Here is a 19,530-nt window from a genome sequence, read left to right as displayed (position 1 = left end):
GGTTCTATTCCATGTCTTGCAAAAAAAGAGGGGAGGGGAGGGGAGAGAGGGGGGGGGGGGGGGAGGGTTTCAGAATCCAAAAGCTTGAGATTTGAACCTAAAAAATTCAAAAAAAAAATCAAGTATGAAATATAATTTTAGGCTTTAAACTCAAAATTAAAGTCTCATAGTTTTAATTTTTTTTCTTGCTTTGTGTCTTTGTTGGTGATTGTGGCTCGAGTTGGAAGAATTGGAAGCACAAAAGGTTCCAAGTCCATTCTTGAACACGGCTGCACACACAAAAGGTAATATTTTATCTTGCTATTAATTTTTCTAAATTTTTTTCTTTGTTTAATTCATATTGAGAGAAAATCTGACAGATTCAAACTGGATATGATGAAAGCATATGCCAGAGTTTCTTGGTTGTTTTTTACTGAGGTACTCAGGAAGTTTGGCTTCAGCGAAATCATTATTGACATGGTGTTTAGGCCGGTTTCAAGTAATTGGTACTCAGTGCTCATAAATGGCCAAACACATGGTTTCTTTACCTCTTCAAGAAGAGTTAAACAAGGAGATCCACTATCTCCTACTTTGTTCATTATATCAGCAGAAGTTCTCTCTAGAAGTTTAAATGCACTTTTAGAAAAGGACAGATTCAAACCATTTGGCATGCCTAAGTGGAGTCCTTCTATTAATCATCTCGCATAATGTGATGACACCATATTATTCTTGTCTGCAGAGAAAGAATCAGTTAAGCTTATGATGAAGAAAATTCTGCAGTATGAGGAAGTGTCTGGACAGTTAGTTATCTTGAATAAGAGTGCTTTCTATGTTCATCATAAAGTTTCTCAAACTATGGTTAGAAGAATAATGGGAATTACTAAGATCAGAAAGGGATCCTTTCCTTTTACTTATCTTGGTTACCTAATATACTATGGAAGAAACAAGATTGCATATTATGATGACATAATCAAGAAAATTGGCAGAAGAATACAATCTTGGCATGGGAAGATGTTGTCCTATGGTGGAAGGGCTGTATTGATTTCAAATGTCCTGCAGAGTATGCCTTTGCATATTCTTTCTGCTATGAGTCCACCAATTGGAGTGATCAGACACATACACAGGCTTCTGGCTAGATTTTTCTAGAACTATAAAAGTGATACAAGGTGCAGACACTAGATCAAATGGGAGGCTGCTTATCTACCAAAGGAAAAGGGTGGCCTTGGTTTTAGATCAATTTTTAACATGTCAAATGCTTTGTTCTGCAAATTATGGTGGAACCTAAGAACAAAGCCTTCTCTATGGGCTTCATTCATGATCAACAAGTATTTCAAGAAATTGCATCCTATGATAGCCATTGCTAGGGGAGGTTCCTGTACATGGAAGAAGATGATTCTTGTCAGGGATTTAGTTGAGCATCAAATTTGGTGGCAGATAAGACAGGGAGATGCTAGTTTGTGGTTTGATAATAGGACTTCACTAGGTGCCTTATATCATGTTGTGGAAGAAAATCATGCAGAAGAGGAGATTGAAGTGAAACAGTTTAGTAGTGGAGGAGAATGGAATTTGAGTGCTTTGAGAGAACAACTTTCTGAGGATATTGTTCAACATATAGTGCAAAATATCTCTCCACCAGTAGATACACTGCCTTTGGACAAAACCTGGTGGATGTTGGAACAAAATGGTAAGTTTTCTGTTAAAAGTGCATGGAATTATATTAGATAGAAGGATGAGAGGGAAGATATTTATAAGTATATGTGGGAGAGAGGAATTCCTTTCAAGCTGTCATTCTTTATATGGAGAGCATGGAAATTTAATCTACCAATAGTGATTCTTCACAGTTTGGGAGTGAGAATGCTATCAAGGTGTTGGTGTTGTCAAGAACCAAAAGAAGAAACCATGTCACATCTCTTCCTAACCTCTCCAGTAGCTACGAACTTATGGAGAATGTTTGTTTCATGTGTAGGTATCAATATTGAAGGCTTGCAGCTTAGTGAAGTGATCATAAAATGCTGGAAACATGATGGACCTGGTAAGGTGCAATAGCTGTTGAAGGCTATACCAGCAGTTATCATGTGGGAAATTTGGAAGAGAAGAAATAAAATCAAGCATAGAGGAAACATGACAATTTCCAATTTGGAATATCAGGTTCATAAAATTATTTGGCAACTGGTGAGGGTCAAGTTTTCAAGACTAGCTCAGGTTCCACCAGGATGGCTAGAGTTGTTGGATTGCTTAGAAACATGGAGGCCAATTTTGCATTACAAGAAAATCATATGGCAAGCACTAACAGAGGGACACATAAAGATCAGCATAGATGGAGCTAGTAGGGGTAATCCAGGACCAAGTTCTTATGGCTTTTGTTGCAGAAATCACAATGGAGACATTATATATGCACAGACAGCACAGATAGCAGACACAACCAATATGGTAGCAGGGGCTGAGGCAATCAAAGAAGCTCTATATTTCTGTGTACTTAAGGGGATCCCACAGGTGATCATTGAAATTGATTCCATGCGGGTCAAGAGAATACTAGAAGGAAGCAGTTCAACACCATGACATCTTATTACAATAATAGAAGACATACAAAAGTTTATGGAATTATGTTCAGTACATTTGCAGTATATCTATAGGGAAGGAAACAAGATTGCATATTACCTACCTAATATGGCTTTGGACACAGGCAGCAAGTTGGAGATAAATGGATTTCAAGATCTTTCAAGCACTGGCAGGACACTCATCAACATGGATAAGAATCAGTACCCAAATTTGAGGATTAAGACCAAGAAGATTTCATGATGATCATTACCATTTTGTACTTATTATGCATACAAGAGGATGCAGATATGCAACTTAGTGACATTGTGGTAGGAAGGGAGAGCTACTTGTGCTTGAACTTCACTCTAGTTTTAGAATATCTTATTTTAGCTATTTCCTACTTTGAGAATGATGTAAGATACTTCTTTTTTTACTTATTAATGAAATAAGCCATTAGGCACAACCTAATGGATATTAAAAAAAAAACAAAGAGAAATCTGCTTAGTTTGGGGTATTGTATTATTAGTTCCTTGCTTTGCTTAGTAAATTGTTAATGACGGGTTGTTCTAGTTTGCTAATTTCTGCTGATGTTATTGTTTAGTCAAAGTTATGTGATAATCCTTGTATAGTTGAAGCTATGACTTGCTAATGACATGTGCTTTAAGTTTGAGGTGGGTTTCTGATATCATTATATTGGCTTGGGTTCATTTGTGGTAAATCTGTGATAATGATTAGTTAGAATTATTTGATTGAGTCATGACAATGAGATTTTACCCTGTTTTGAGTTCGTAAATGTAAGTGAATTGATCTTCATCCTTGCTTAAGTAGGGTTGTATAAGAAGATTGGGATATGTTAATGTGAGGATGAATTTAGAATGGTGTAGCCCTGAATTTATAGACTAGAATTGTGGTATAGTTATTGACAATGGAATTGAGTGATGCATTCTTGAAGTCTAGTAGAGTCAAATGTATAATGATTGTTGTTTTGATTAGTTTTTTTTTTCAACATAATCCTCTCTATATGATCAGTTAAGTATCTGAACTAACCTACTCTAATGGTCATGAGTAATGCTGAGCTATACTAGGTCATTTATATTTGAATTGATATGAACAACCCTCTATGACTAAATTCAGTGGAACTAGAGCAATTTTTGTTTAAAGCCCATCCCATAAACTTTTTTTTGTTAATTTGTTTTCTCCTGTGTCAAAATGTAAAGTTAGAATGCAATCATTACATTAGACCTAAGGCTTAATGATGTTGTTTGGTCCTTCCGTGATCACTTTTTCCTTGAATCTAGCTTTGTGTCATTGCATCCCAAGTCTCTATTTGTTGGTTGAAGCCTATCTAGCCTGCATGAGACCTCATGTTGATAACCTTTTACTGCTTCTATACCTCAAAATGCTCTACTTCGAATGATCATGGGTAGTATCCATGAATCACAATACTGTGAGCTGTTATTTTCCGTAATCTACTTCCCTCCCTTATTTGATCAATGACTTGAGATTTGGAGTAACCTATCTTGTAAGTGCATATTTGAGTTGATCTTTGTTCAGTTGATTAAATGATTAAATGAAAATATGGCATGACTGATTAAGCATTGAACAAAGTTCACATGTAGATATTGGTAGGGTTGTATGGGGATTTAAGTAACTCTGAAATATGCAAAACATGAATCACCAACTGATCATTGCTTGCTTAATGTGTTAACACCTAATTGTAGATTAAATGGCCTAGATAACCTCTGATTATGCTTGGTTTGACCATAAGGCCTTAAGGGTTTAAGCAGGACCTAGTGAGGTCAACTATGGTAGAATTATGATAATGCTTACTTATTCTAAACCCTCCCAAGGCTCTTAGTGGCTGTCACTGCGGTATGAAATGAAATCAGAAGAAGGGAGGGTCTTGGGAGACTAAAAGGTGAGCCTACGCATGAACTGGAGGTAATGACCAGTGGAACCTAGGATCCCTTTTTACTGAAAGAAGAATCCAGGAAAAGAAGATGGGGATGTGATAACCCCACCCAATCCTGTTTCCATTTCAGGACCCTGAGGTCTTCTTTTTTCTTTTGATGGATTGGGAAAGCTTGATTATATCTAGAAAAGGGTACACTTAGACCAAACCATCTCTTATTATTACTTGCAAAGCTCAAAGCATGTGTTTAACTATGTTTTTTAGAGGGGTTTAGTCTGAAATGATCAGTTGTCTATATTGATATAGTTTTAAGTTAGTGGATTGATAAAGAAGTGGGATTAGGTAATGTATATGGATGGATTTATTCCACATTGACCTTGAGGAAGTCTTTTAAAGGCACCGTGGGGTAGGGATTGGGAAGAACCAAGGTGAAACTTGGTTCACAGTACCTCCCTCAAATAAGAGGTGCCATGACATGCCTAAAAGATCTGTGGGGTGCATATCCCCTACTCACAATGCTCTCATTAGGTTCATATACTGCCTTGGGTTATTTTTGCTTGTGCCATGAGTACGCATGCGTGGTTATGTCCCTACAGTTAGTTCTTTTGATCATCTATATTCATATACCTTAGGTTCACTTTTCTTAAATTGCACTCATTCATCCCATGTATTGCCCCTAATTGTTTCTTGGTCATCCCATGAGCTTGTGTGATTGGTTATGCTTCTATTTACTTCCTATATATGTCTTGGAGCTAGGCCCTCTTTGATTATTCTGTGTATATATAACCTTGACTCGCTTTACTCACCTTGCACCCATCAGTTTTATGTATTGCCTCTGATTACATTATATTTACGTGTGTCTCTATGCCATACTGTAATTATAGGCTGCTGATTATTATCTTCTCTTATATGGTTACTGTCATGACCCCACTAGAAGTCGTGACGGGTACCCGATACTACTATACCAAGCACCTCTTATCTCGCATCCTACTTTTACTACTGAGTGGGCCGTATGGACGATACCGTTATTGCTTTACTCAACACCATCATTAATAACATACTCGTAAACAAGTGTCAGTAAACTTTACTAATATATTATACAGCGACAGGGACGAACAAGATTGTGAAACATCTGACTGTACATATCTGTCTACGAGCCTCTAAACAAAAAACATTTATTCACAAGGAGGGTCGGGTTCTGCCGTGCCCAAATATATACACAAAAGTAGTACCGATAAACAGAAGCTCCGGAACAACTGGAGCGCTCTCAATGTACCGCTGGTGGAGCTCCTAGGGATCGAATGCGTCTACTTGCTTACCTGCGTTGCATGAAACGCAGCGTCCACAAGAAGGGACGTCAGTACAAGTAATGTAGCGTGTATGTAAGTCATGAATAATAACATACGAGAGATACATAGCATGAATAATAACATAAAGGAAATATAAAGCATGTCATGAGATAGAAGAGCAACCTGTACATACGAGTGCCTTTTGGCGGGTACCATGCATGATTAGTGCTGCGGAACGTGCAGCCCGATCCATATATATATACTATGTTGCTGCGGAACGTGCAGCCCGATCCATTTATATATTATATTGCTGCAGAACGTGCAGCCCGATCCATATATATTATAATGCTGCGGAACGTGCAGCCCGATCCATTTAAATATTATATTGCTGCGGAACGTGCAGCCCGATCCATTTATATTATAATGCTGCGGAACGTGCAGCCCGATCCATTTATCCATATATCCCGCGTCCGGGACGATATCATATTATACCAACTGATCAGGTGGCTATGCGTCTATAGCGCCTCACCTTTTCCCTTACCCCATATACTTATACATATATCATGTTCATGTATCATATACATATGTCATATACATATATCATGTAAGCAGCATGCAGGAGAGCCCAAAGAATATTATGTCTCTATCGGAGTGACGTAAGGTCGGTAACCTCCGAATATATTATGGAATAATCATCATGGCTTTGTCTCACCTTGAAGGAATAATTATTATAAGATGAGACTAGCAACGAATAACAGCGTTAAGAGAACATGAACTAAGATCATAAATCTCATAAGGCATCGCTTCATATACATATGCACATAAAACAATTTTCAAGACTCGATGGGTACGTACATAACCCGACACCTGAAGGCTCAGAAACAAGTTTCGGGTCAATCCGACTTAGTAGAAGAAAGTTATGAGCGTTTGAAGTACAAAACCTTTTACGAACGTTTCAGAAGCCATTTTTTGGAAAATCAAAGCAACAATCCTCTTAGGTACCTTTCGAGCATCGTTATGAATCAAATCAGATAGAGCTTTTGGAACCACATGTACGTATCAAAAGATATCAAAGACTCAAAGGATTAATCAAACGTGCTTTCATTTGAAAATCAAGACATTAGTCATATTAATTATCTCTCGAATGCCATTCGGAAACATATCAACCGAACTTTGGACATCATATATAGGCATCAAAACCATATGAAACAGTCTATGGAAATCAAGGACGTTAGCCATCCTAGTGGCTCTAAGGATAGGAGTTTCTTTGAAATCACACATATGCTTTGTCATGTTGGTTTCACAAAGATCATGCCAAAAGAAAGAAAGGGTAAGCCTTACATACCTGCTCCGCGTCCTATTAGCTAAGCTTAATTGTCCAAGCTCGCTATCGCTAGTCTACATTCAAGAAGATTCACATAATCGTTAGATTCATCATCATATACTTGTCTTAGTCCTTCAAATGAATTCATTTATATTCTGCCGAAATTTCGGCAGCATTTCCCCTGTAAATACACCATCCCCGAGAATCTAACTCGGCCAATTTTATCAACAACAATCTGAGAATTCAACTCGGCCAAATTATCAACAACAATACCAACAATCATACTAACAACTTCAACGATCAATCCAAAATATATTCTAACATTAGCAACCTTCGTCACACAATTCAACGTCATTTCATTTGTATTCAATTCAATCACATATAATCCAACTAACACCAATGATCCCACACTCAAGTATTAATCCGAAATCTTTCTAACATGATTCAAGAATACTTCAAACAATTCACATAACATTCAAAACAACCCAATCAACATACTACTTCACCTGAGACCTTCCAAATTCAACAAGAACAATAACAACACATTTCCTTCTTTCAAGTTCATAAACCATACCAACAATTTACACACTAACAACATCATTTTCCATGAATATAAGAAATGATTTTTAACATCACATTAGCTTCCAAACAACTCTCCAACACTTACAACTTTACCTAGAATCATTAAACTTTCATTCTCCTCATAGATTCCATTACAACAACAATCAAAATACTAAGTAAAATTGATTCATTCTCTTCCACACCACACCATATCTACACGGCCACACACTACATATACACGGCCACATATAACATCCCTATTTTCATGAATTTCATCCACTTTTACATACTACAACATACATAATCATCCATAACATATAAGAAAAGGATTAAACCTTACCTTTTCCCCTTAACTTCTCACTTGGCTAAGATTTGTAACTTGCAAGAATATGTGTTTTGCTTGCTCCAATGACCACTTCACTTTGCTAAGGACCCTTCAATTGGTTATTTAGCTAGAAGAAAATAATTTTTAATCAATTTTTTTCCAAGGTTCTTGCTTGGTTGGACATGACCGAATGGCCTCTTATTTTTCTCCTTCTCTTTTTGTTCTCCAAGGTTCTTGAAATTTCTAGGGATAAAGATGAGAATTATGATGATATAGTCATCTTTTCATCTTATTCATTAAGCTCCTATGTGGGCCTAAGCCCACTCCATTTGGATGGCCAAATGGCCCATTAACTCAAGCCCATTTTGTTTTTTGTAATTCATGAAAATTTATTTTCCAAATTTTCCCTTAGCCTCCCTCCATATTTTCTATAAGCCATCTTGTGAATTTTCCTTTTTACCCCTAGCTTTACTTAATATTTCCACATCAAAAATTTTTATTCACAACTTGTGTATTAAACAAGATCAAAATATAGCCTTGTCCTTAACTTCTTGCAATTATCTCGAATTATCCAAATGTACAAAATGCGGGATATAACATTCTCCCCCTCTTTAGAACATTCGTCCTCGAATGTTGAACTGACCTCATGGTGTATTATAATACTTCGGGGAGGTCTTCTTTATAGTTGCCACATACGGTCACTTAACATATCCGTTTTAAAAGCTTAGGTTGCCTGTAGGCCGTGGGCCGATTAACTTAGTTCCGCCAACATCAAACCAACCGATTGGTGACTTGCGCTTCTTGTTATACAAAGCCTCATATGGTGCCGTCTCAGTTGTCCTTTTTATATTTGTTGACATCTCCAGGTATCTTCCGTATTTCTCCCTATATCTGCCTCATATTACACTCGTTGTCAATTTATTTCTATGTCCTTTCCTTCATGCTCGTTCTGTATCCTTCATCCAGTTTTCTTTATAGTCGAACCTCTCGATATTCACATGAATCTCTCATTCCATATCATGGGTTTTCTGGTCAACTGCTCATTATCCTGGTCCTTTATTTGATATTTCTGATACTTCGAAGCTCCTTACTCTCTACGTACTCACTTTCTTTCTGTTCCCGAATATCACTGTATTAGGACTTTCCAGCCTTAACTAGTGGTGGATCCAATATCAGTTTACCCCGTAACATCTGTACTATGTCTTTCGCTTTGTCTCTTGAATTTCGTTCGGTTAGTGCCTTCCATACATCGCAACACTGGTTGCTGGGATTCACCTATCGATCGATACAGTCACAAATGAGATGTCATATGCATATATATATTTACTACCATTTCACTCACAAACATTTCCAAACCCTATTCAAACTTACTCCGATTCCAGAGCTGTGTTGCACTCTCTTCCTTTTCACCAGTCTAGTCGTCTCAGCCTATGCGACCTCTATAAGGTTTCTAACCACTCCACATACTCTAATTTCCTTTAGGTTGCCCTAATTTCACATTCGTCTCCTATATCTACATTTATGGAACTTTTAGTACACTTCCCAGAGGGTCACCCATCCTAAAATTGCTCTCACCCTAGCACGCTTAACCTCGAAACTTTAATGCATTTCGGTGCCTTAATGCTGGTATATTTGCCTCCACTCCCCCGCACGGCCTTTATCACGTAATCTGGAGCAAGTTGGGGTCTTGACAACTTCCGAAACACTTTCGTAACACATCTCTCCTTTAACAATTACTATTTTAGCCTTCGCAATCCCCAACATTCACCTCTCACCTATGCGTACGACTACCTTTCGTCCTGGATTCCCAGATTCCTAATAGTGGCGAAAGCACCTTGGTCTCCAACAGGCATAGACATCCCAAACCGTTTGATTTTGCTCGGGTTTCAACCCAATACATTCAGAAATACAAGGAGCGATATATGATAGAGTAGAATCTAGATCAATCAACACATACATATCATAAGAAAATGCCGATAGTGTATCTGTAGCCACGTCTGGGGAAGATTCAAGATCCTGCCGTCTCGCAAATGCATATATACGGTTCTGAGGACCGCCTGAACTAGGTGCCCTTCCTCTGCCTCAGCCACGGCTTGCTGGAGCCTGGGAAGTCTGTCCAGGAGGGCGCACGGACGATGATGAACCAATTGCCGACTCGGCGGGCTGAGCTCTGTCTCCCTCATTCCTCAGTGGGCAATCACGCATCAGATAGCCAACTCGACCACAAGTAAAACAAGCACCTGTACCTGTGCGACACTCTCCAGAGTGTGGCCTATCACACCGATTACACCATGGTAGGGGTGGCATTGTCCTGCTAGAATCAGCTCTATACTGGGACCCTGAAGCTTTGGCACTCTGATCTGGTCCTGAATAGGTAAGACGATCAAATCTTCTACTCGCGAATTGAGGAGGTGCGCTGGCCGCTGATTGGCCTGAATACCTGGAATGCTGCTGTGCCTGTCCCCCTCTATACTCACTTCTAGTTTCGAAAGATTTGGCCCATTTCCTGGGACCCCTATCAGAATAACGTTCACCTCTCTGTAGTTGCTGCCGTTCCTCCAGGTTTTGGGCGTGGGCCTGGATACGAGCGATAGTCATTCCATCCTGGAGTGAAGCCGTCAAGCAATCCTTAACTAAATGTGGCCCCAACCCACTCACGAACCGATGTACACGATCTGCCATATCGGCCACCATGGCTGGGGCATACCTGGCTAAAGAGTTAAAACGGAGGCTATATTCCCGGGCGCTCATATTTCCCTGTTTGAGATTCAAAAACATATCGGCTCGAGCCCGTTGAACCTCCGGTGGTAAGTAATGTCGAAGGAATGCTTCGGTGAACTCTTGCCAAACTGGGGGAGGTGCATTTGCTCCCCTTGAAGATATCCAAGCGTTATACCACTGGACCGCTACATCTCGCAATCTATATGAAGTCAACTCTACTGACTCTGTATTCGAAACATGTATTATCCTCAGTGTCCTCAGCATCTCGACTATGAAACCTTGCGGGTCTTCCTTGGGTTTCGATCCATAAAACTCCAGAGGATTCAGGGTGATAAAATCACGGGCTCTTGCACTCACCGCCCTGTCTCCTTGGCCCGTACCTTGCCACTAAGCTTGTGCGGCAACTAACTGGGTCAGCAACTGAATAGCCTCTGTTATCTGCTGGCCCGGAGCTGCTGGCGGTGGAACTGGAGGTACTGGGGCTGGAGCTGGAACTCCTTTCTACTCTGCTGACACGGGGGGAGCATGAGAAGTCTGAGGAGGAGCTTCGTTATGAGACTCGCCTTCTTCTACTTCCGTCGGTGGCTCCTGTTCAACTCTTCTTTCAGCCACCGTCTTGCCCTTCTGGGCCGCCGTAACTTTCCTCTTCACCGGCATTACTGAAACCATAACACATGATTAAGAAAAGAACATGGAAACCTGGTAACATAGCTCTATTGCACGATCTAGAGTACAAAGAAGGTCGGACTTCCTAAATGCCCTGCAGCCCCCTGTTTATAAGTGTGGTGCGCTACACACCCATAAACAGGACTCTACTGGACCCGGCTCGTAGACAACCCCTAGGACGAACTGCTCTAATACCACTTTTGTCACGACCCCACTAGAAGTCGTGACGGGTACCCGATACTACTATACCGAGCACCTCTTATCTCGCATCCTACTTTTACTACTGAGTGGGCCGTATGGACGATACAGTTATTTCTTTACTCAACACCATCATTAATAGCATACTCGTAAACAAGTGTCAGTAAACTTTACTAATATATTATACAGCGACAGGGACAAACAAGATTGTGAAACATCTGACTGTACATATCTGTCTACGAGCCTCTAAACAAAAAACATATATTCACAAGGAGGGCCGGGTTTTGCCGTGCCCAAATATATACACAAAAGTAGTACCGATAAACAAAAGCTCCGGAACAACTGGAGCGCTCTCAATGTACCGCTGGTGGAGCTCCTAGGGATCGAACGCGTCTACCTGCTTACCTGCGTGGCATGAAATGCAGCGTCCACAAGAAGGGACGTCAGTACGAGTAATGTACCGAGTATGTAAGGCATGAATAATAACATACGAGAGATACATAGCATGAATAATAACATAAAGGAAATATAGAGCATGTCATGAGATAGAAGAGCAACCTGTACATACGAGTGCCTTTTGGCGGGTACCATGCATGCTTAGTGCTGCGGAACGTGCAGCCCGATCCATATATATATATATATATATATATATATATATATATATATATATATATATACTATGTTGCTGCGGAACGTGCAACCCGATCCATTTATATATTATATTGCTGCAGAACGTGCAGCCCGATCCATATATATAATAATGCTGCAGAACGTGCAGCCCGATCCATTTATATTATAATGCTGCGGAACGTGCAGCCCGATCCATTTATCCATATATCCCGCGTCCGGGCATCCCGCGTCCGGGACGATATCATATTATACCAACTGATCAGGTGGCTATGCGTCTATAGCGCCTCACCTTTTCCCTTACCTATATACTTATACATATATCATGTTCATGTATCATATACATATGTCATATAGATATATCATGTAAGCAGCATGCAGGAGAGCCCAAAGAATATTATGTCTCTATCGGAGTGACGTAAGGTCGGTAACCTCCGAATATATTTTGGAATAATCATCATGGCTTTGTCTCACCTTGAAGGAATAATTATTATAAGATGAGACTAGCAACGAATAACAGCGTTAAGAGAACATGAACTAAGATCATAAATCTCATAAGGCGTCGCTTCATATACATATGCACATAGAACAATTTTCAAGACTCGATGGGTACGTACATAACCCGACACCTGAAGGCCCAGAAATAAGTTTCGGGTCAATCCGACTTAGTAGAAGAAAGTTATGAGCGTTTGAAGTACAAAACCTTCTACGAACGTTTCAGAAGCCATTTTTTGGAAAATCAAAGCAACAATCCTCTTAGGTACCTTTCGAGCATCGTTATGAATCAAATCAGATAGAGCTTTTGGAACCACATGTACGTATCAAAAGATATCAAAGACTCAAAGGATTAATCAAACGTGCTTTCATTTGAAAATCAAGACATTAGTCATATCAATTATCTCTCGAATGCCATTCGGAAACATATCAACCGAACTTTGGACATCATATATAGGCATCAAAACCATATGAAACAGTCTATGGAAATCAAGGACGTTAGCCATCCTAGTGGCTCTAAGGATAGGAGTTTCTTTGAAATCACACATATGCTTTGTCATGTTGGTTTCACAAAGATCATGCCAAAAGAAAGAAAGGGTAAGCCTTACATACCTGCTCCGCGTCCTATTAGCTAAGCTTAATTGTCCAAGCTCGCTATCGCTAGTCTACATTCAAGAAGATTCACATAATCGTTAGATTCATCATCATATACTTGTCTTAGTCCTTCAAATGAATTCATTTATATTCTGCCGAAATTTCGGCAGCATTTCCCCTGTAAATACACCATCCCCGAGAATCTAACTCGGCCAATTTTATCAACAACAATCTGAGAATTCAACTCGGCCAAATTATCAACAACAATACCAACAATCATACTAACAACTTCAACGATCAATCCAAAATATATTCTAACATTAGCAACCTTCGTCACACAATTCAACGACATTTCATTTGTATTCAATTCAATCACATATAATCCAACTAACACCAATGATCCCACACTCAAGTATTAATCCGAAATCTTTCTAACATGATTCAAGAATACTTCAAACAATTCACATAACATTCAAAACAACCCAATCAACATACTACTTCACCTGAGACCTTCCAAATTCAACAAGAACAATAACAACACATTTCCTTCTTTCAAGTTCATACACCATACCAACAATTTACACACTAACAACATCATTTTCCATGAATATAAGAAATGATTTTTAACATCACATTAGCTTCCAAACAACTCTCCAACACTTACAACTTTAACTAGAATCATTAAACTTTCATTCCCCTCATAGATTCCATTACAACAACAATCACAATACTAAGTAAAATTGATTCATTCTCTTCCACACCACACCATATCTACACGGCCACACACTACATATACACGGCCACATATAACATTCCTATTTTCATGAATTTCATCCACTTTTACATACTACAACATACATAATCATCCATAACATATAAGAAAAGGATTAAACCTTACCTTTTTCCCTTAACTTCTCACTTGGCTAAGATTTGTAACTTGCAAGAATATGTGTTTTGCTTGCTCTAATGACCACTTCACTTTGCTAAGGACCCTTCAATTGGTTGTTTAGCTAGAAGAAAATAATTTTTGATCAATTTTTTTCCAAGGTTCATGCTTGGTTGGACATGGCCGAATGGCCTCTTATTTTTCTCCTTCTCTTGTTGTTCTCCAAGGTTCTTGAAATTTCTAGGGATAAAGATGAGAATTATGATGACTTAGTCATCTTTTCATCTTATTCATTAAGCTCCTATGTGGGCCTAAGCCCACTCCATTTGGACGGCCAAATGGCCCATTAACTCAAGCCTTTTTTTTTTTTGTAATTCATGAAAATTTATTTTCCAAATTCCAAATTTTCCCTTAGCCTCCCTCCATATTTTCTATAAGCCATCTTGTAAATTTCCCTTTTTACCCCTAGCTTTACTTAATATTTCCACATCAAAAATTTTCATTCACAACTTGTGTATTAAACAAGATCAAAATATAGCCTTGTCCTTAACTTCTTGCAATTATCTCAAATTATCCAAATGTACAAAATGCGGGATATAACAGTTACATTGGTGGGGATAAGAAAATTATGGGGAGGGGTCTAGTCTTAGCCTTGGAACTTGTGCGGCATCAAGAATACGAGAGGCGACGACTCTATGGGTGTGTGTGTGTGTATACACACACACACACACACACACACACCCATAGATACCTTACTCCATGACTTGTGAATGTGTTTGATACATGTATATATATTTAATATCTATACTTGTATAGTTGTAAGTGCGATAAGTTCAGTATCCCTAAACTAACCGGGTTCCTTTTTCCTTTTCACCCTTCTCACTGCATGGCCACTCGGGTTAAGAAGAAAAAAAATCTTTTTTCGAAGAACATTGAGTCCGCAAAGATGGAATTATATAGCGGGTAAGCAGAAGGCCCAGCCATGGGTGAAAATGACCAACTAGGGGCTTGGTACGCCCCTAGCCTTCCCTTATCTTTTTATTTTGATTCGTTTTCTTTTATTTGAGCCTTGTTGGTATTTGTAAAAAAAAAAATCTTGTAAAAAACTCACATTATACTGGTGGAATCTTTATGTTTATGAACTAGCCGTCTTAGGACAATGGTACACATGCCATTTAGATGACTTGAGGTCCCCAAACAACTTTTAAATCGCAATTGGTATAATGTTTTACTAAACCCGAGCAGACGATTAATAAAATAATTTAGGCATAATTTTGTAAATAATAATAAAGGGACGAAAATGATTTATAAAAACGGATTTCAATATTAACAAGTATTATGACACTTTTATCTCAAATTAGCCCTTTTAAACAAACCTTACAAAGGTTTAGAAATTAAATTTTAAATTGGACTAAAGATTTGGTATTCAAAAGAGGTTTAAAGGGATAAAAAAAGATTTTGGGCTGAGGCCCACTTAAATAAAAAACTGGTTTAAAAAGTGAAATTTTCAGAAAAACTTAGAATTCTCTTTTGGCCAAGGCTGGATCGACTTTCTTGTTGTCATAAGGAAAATGTTATAATTGTGTGGTTAAATTCAAGACCAAGTCTTCAAGTTTGTAATAATGCACACCTTCTTAAAAACAAATACGCTTCAAACAAAACATTCGTATATACAAGTTCTTAGATAAGGCATTCCAAACGTATTAAACAGATCATCCCAGACCAAGTATGAGTTAAGCACGGACAAATTATGTATACTTAAACGTAGCAATTTTACATCTTTTCCTTATAAATAACATGTATCAAAGGATGACAAAATTTTTATACTCTCTTTACAAACAACATATACGATCCTTGTATATAAAAGGAAACTATTTACATCTGGATATTATAAATCCGAACTATAATACCCTGTATATAAAGGGGATATATTCAAACTCTTTTTTCTCAAAATGATACGCCAAAGAATAACATATTTTTTAAATGAGGGAATATACACTAAATAAACAGTTTATACAAATACTCATACATTGGAATTCGAAGGTTAACCGTATAGTACGGATCCTTAATACTAGGGTGTCTAACACCTTTCCCAGGGGATCATCAGAACCTTTACCTGGAACTCTGGATTACGAAGGATTTTTCACTGTATTTGAATAAACCCTTCACGACTAGGTTTTCCTAATTTCTAAAAATTAGGTGGCGACTCTTTTAAAACAAAGTCAGAAAGAGCACCAACAAGTTCGAAGTAGCTTTCCGAGCCCTAACCCCGCCCGCGAAATGCGAATCGCAACATGTGCTTTGTCCTATCTTCTTTGATGAATCCTCCCTTCAATTAAGCAATGCATGCTGCATTATCTTCATGTAAGATTGTGGGTATTTTGTCACATTTGAAACCACACTTTTCTTGAATGAGATGTATCATTGATCTCAACCACACAACTTCTCGGCTTGCTTCATGAATTGCTATTATCTCAGCACGATTTGATGAGGTAGCTACGATAGACTGCTTTGTAAATCACCAAGCTATGGCCACACCCCCACATATAAACACATAGCCTGTTTGAGATCTAGCTTTGTGTGGGTCAGATAAATACCCTGCATCGGCATAACCAACAAGATCGGGACTGCAATTGTTAGATTAAAATAAGCCCAGTGTCTCCTTGTAGGAGCACAACTATATCTTGCTAACATATTAACTAAAAATGATATGTCAGGCCTTGTTGTATTGGCAAGATACATTAGCGCACCAATTGCACTAAGATATGGTACTTCAGGACCAAGAATTTCCTCATTCTTTTCTTGAGGTCGGAACGGATCTTTATTCACATCAAGTGATCGAACAACTATGGGAGTACTTAATGGATGTGCTTCATCTATATAAAATCGTTTCAACACTTTCTATGTATAGGCAGATTGATGGACAAAGATACCATTTGTCAAATGTTCAATTTGCAAACCAAGGCATAATTTTGTCTTTCCAAGATCTTTCGTCTCAAATTCCTTATTTAACTAATCAATTGCCTTTTTGAGCTCTGCAGGAGTTCCAATAAGGTTTATGTCATCAACATATACAACAAGTACAACAAACTCAAATATTGTTTTCTTTATAAAAGCACATGGGCAAATAGCATCATTTGTATAGTCTTCCTTTAACAAATACATACTAAGACAGTTATACCATATGCATCCGGATTGCTTCAGACCATACAATGATATTTGCAATCTGATTGAATATATTTCTCGAGTCTTTGAACTACATGCTTCAAGCATCTTAAATCCTTCAGGGATTTTCATGTATATTTCATTTTCACGTGACCCATAGAGATAGGTTGTAACCACATCCGTCAAATGCATCTTAAGTCTGTCATGGACAGTGAAACTAATGAGATAATGTAACGTTATTACATCCATAACGGGTGAGTATGTCTCTTCATAATTGACACCAAGCCTTTGTGAAAATCCTTCTGCAACAAGGCATGCCTTATATCTTTGTATCATATTTTTCTTATTTCTTTTTCGCAAAGAAACCCATTTATAACCAACATGTTTAGTATCTTTAGGTGTTTGGACTACAGGTCCAAAAACTTCCCGTTTGGTAAGCGAGTTTAACTCTGATTGAATTCCCTCTTGCCACTTTGGTCAATCACATCTTTCTCGGCATTCTTTAATAGATTGGGGTTCAAGATCCTCACTATCTTGCATAATTCTTGTTGCAACATTATAAGCAATGACATAATCCACATTTATTTCCAATCGATTCAAATTAGTCCCAACATCAATTGTAATAATTGATATTTCCTCATTTTCTTGAGTCTCAGGCTCGTTGATTTCTTCAAGAATATCAGTATTGTTCAAATCTTGAATTTCTTTATGCGGTTCTTTCGTAGTATCATCTTGACCATTTTATTTTTCCTTTTCTAGAATTTTGATCCTTAGAATCCAATGGTCTACCACGCTTCAGATGCGCTTTGGACTCACTTGCTATGACACTAGTAGATGGTCCTACAGGGATATCAATGCGAATTGGGACATTCTCTGCAGGGATATGTGATTTGGTTATCCTTTTCAAATCTGTAAATGAATCTGGCATTTGATTTGCTATTTTCTGCAAGTGAATAATCTTTTGGACCTCTTTCTCACAAATAGAAGCACGTGGATCAAGATGAGACAATGATGGATTATTCCACAAAATTTCCCTTTTTATTTCATTATTCTCTCCCCCTAATTTTGGAAAACTTGTCTCATCAAATTGACAATCTACAAATCAAATAGTGAACAAATCTCCTGTTAATGGTTCACGGTAGTGAATAATGGAGGGCGACTCAAACCCAACATTTATTTTTAATCTTCTTTGGGGACCCATCGTGGTGCGATGTGGTGGTGCTACAAGCACATATATGGCACATCCGAAATTCTTAGATAGGATATATTAGGTTCTTGACCCAAAACCAATTGCAACAAAGAAAATTTATGATAATTTGTCAGTCTTAGATGAACAAGTGTTGCCACATGCAAAATAGCGTGACCCCAAACAGACATGGGCAACCTCGTTTTCATAAGTAATGGTCTTGCATTCAACCACAAACATTTAATTAATGACTATGCAAGGCCATTTTGAGTGTGAACATGAGCTATAGGATGTTCAACTCTTATCCCAATTGATAAAAAATAATCATTAAATGATTGGGATGAAAACTCTGCAGCATTATCAAGGCGAATAGACTTTATCAGATTATCAGGAAACTGTGCACGTAATCGAATTATTTGTGCCAATAATTTCGCAAACGCCAGGTTGCAAGATGACAGTAGGCACACATGAGACCATCTAGAAGAAGCATTTGTTAGGACCATGAAATAGCTAAATGATCCACTACGTGGGTGAGTAGGTCCACAAATATCCCCATGTATACGTTCCAAAAACTCAGGGGATTCAAAGCCAATCTTTATAGGTGATGGCCTTATAATTAACTTGCCTTGATAACAAGAAGGACAAGAAAATTCATTATTTAAAAGAATCTCAGGTTCTTTAATGGATGCCCATTTGAATTTTCTATAATTCGTCTCATCATTATAGATCGAGGGTGTCCCAATCGATCATGCCAAAGTACAAAAGTAATGGAGTCAGTAAACTTCTGGTTTATGACAGAGTGTGCCTCAATCATATCAAATTTAGTCCAATATAAGCCAGAAGACAAAGCAGGAAACTTTTCTGTAACAACTTTCTGGCCAGAGACATCCTTGGTGATACCAATATATTCAAGATTCATCTCATCTATTGTTTTAATGTGGTATCCATTTTGACGGATATCTTTAAAACTTAATAGGTTCCTTCGGGACTTACTTAATAAGTTCCTTCGAGACTTAGGAGAGAACATAGCATCATTTATAATAAGTTTTGTTCCCTTAGGCAAA

The sequence above is a fragment of the Lycium barbarum genome, chromosome 8 (assembly GCF_019175385.1).
Source record: "Lycium barbarum isolate Lr01 chromosome 8, ASM1917538v2, whole genome shotgun sequence".
Lineage (NCBI taxonomy): Eukaryota > Viridiplantae > Streptophyta > Magnoliopsida > Solanales > Solanaceae > Lycium > Lycium barbarum.
This window is presented reverse-complemented; position numbering follows the sequence as displayed.